Raw genomic sequence first — 1,718 nt, forward strand, 5'->3', positions numbered from 1 at the left:
TACAGCACCTCAGACTGAGGAAGTCCTCAGGATGAGAGACGAAACGTTTCTACATTTTGTTTGTTTTGTTTTTTGAATGTCCAGAGGACCAGATTGAACTGTTTCGGATTGTAAACAGGTTCTTTCATTTTTTTTATTTCATTAATAAAATAACACTGTGTTGTATATTTACCTTAAGCCTCATTATTGTGATAATGCTTTGATCTTATACAAAATTAAATCTTAAACTAATTATGTTTTTCTTGTTCCCTTCATTTCCTGAACCAGACCAGACCCTGTACTGCAGGATGAACCCGAGTGTCCCAGTCCTGGACCGTTACTCGAACCAACAAGATCCTGGACCGATGTCCCATGAACTGGTCCGATCTGTCCATGGATCTATTGATGACGTCTCACAGCTGCCGACACGTTTCCGTAGTGTAGTGGTTATCACGTTCGCCTCACACGCGAAAGGTCCCCGGTTCGAAACCGGGCGGAAACACGTGTTTAAACTTTAGGTTGTTTTATTAAAATCGTGTCTTCCAGTCGGTTTCGGACACACGTCACAGTTTTCTTTTTCTCTCTACAAAATTAAATCTTGATCAATAAAAGCCACAGATATCTATGAATAAAAGCGTTCACTGAAGAAAATCTGTTTCCGCCCGGTTTCGAACCGGGGACCTTTCGCGTGTTAGGCGAACGTGATAACCACTACACTACGGAAACTCCCGTGTGCACTCCGTCACTGACCTGGACCTGACCGGCTCACAGCGGTCTTGGGCAAGCCCTTTTAACATAAAATAGGATTCACCACGCTTACATTCCAGATATCTGAAACTGAGTTTTGAGTAGACATATTGGTTATTTAAGATATCTTGAATTACATTTTGACTAGTCATAATACTTATTTAAGATATCTTGAATTACATTTTGACTAGTCATAATACTTATTTAAGATATCTTGAATTACATTCTGACTAGTCATAATTACATTCGAGATATCTTGAATTGTAAATACGGATGTTTGACCCGTCAAATGACGAACCAGGTGACGTCATTCAAGATATCTTGAATTACATTTTGACTAGTCAGAATGTAATTGTGCCTAGTCAAAACTCAATTTAAGATATCTAGAATGTAACTACAGATAGTCAGACTACTCGATTTTATGTTAAAAGGGCTTGCCCGGTTCTGTGTCACCTGTTTATACCGCGCTCTCCACGCCCATGTGCGGTTTCCGTAGTGTAGTGGTTATCACGTTCGCCTAACACGCGAAAGGTCCCCGGTTCGAAACCGGGCGGAAACACTTTGTTTTGATGTTTAACTTTTTGTGATTTTTTTTTTTTTTAAACATAATTTATTAAATAACTTTTCAGAAGAAGTTCGGACTCTTCCACGAACGTGATGATCAAAGGTATTTTTCTAAATCTTTTAGCTGTGGTAAAAAAAACTGATCTACTTCCAGAACTTGATGAGTATCCCGGTTCCTGCAGATGTTCCAGCAGATGTTGCTGCAGATGTTCCTGCAGATGCTCCTCCAGATGTTCCAGCAGATGTTCCTGCAGATGTTCCTGCAGATGCTCCTCCAGATGTTCCTGCAGATGTTCCAGCAGATGCTCCTCCAGATGTTCCTGCAGATGTTCCTGCAGATGTTCCAGCAGATGTTTGTGCAGATGTTCCTGCATATGTTTGTGCAGATGCTCCTGCAGATGTTCCTGCAGATGTTCCAGCAGATGCTC

The 1,718-nt window shown here is 40.9% G+C and overlaps 3 non-coding genes across 3 annotated transcripts; 2 read left to right on the plus strand and 1 right to left on the minus strand.

Moving 5' to 3' along the window:
* The first annotated feature begins 408 nt into the window (after positions 1-408).
* trnav-cac lies at positions 409-481 on the plus strand. The gene has a single exon. It is a non-coding gene; the product is annotated as a tRNA-Val (tRNA).
* A 151-nt stretch (positions 482-632) lies between these two features.
* On the minus strand, positions 633-705 carry trnav-aac. Its single transcript has one exon. It is a non-coding gene; the product is annotated as a tRNA-Val (tRNA).
* Positions 706-1,212: 507 nt separating this feature from the next.
* Positions 1,213-1,285, plus strand: trnav-aac. The gene has a single exon. It is a non-coding gene; the product is annotated as a tRNA-Val (tRNA).
* The last annotated feature ends 433 nt before the right edge of the window (positions 1,286-1,718 follow it).

Source organism: Nematolebias whitei, chromosome 14 (assembly GCF_014905685.2).
Source record: "Nematolebias whitei isolate Nwh7 chromosome 14, NemWhi1, whole genome shotgun sequence".
NCBI lineage: Eukaryota > Metazoa > Chordata > Actinopteri > Cyprinodontiformes > Rivulidae > Nematolebias > Nematolebias whitei.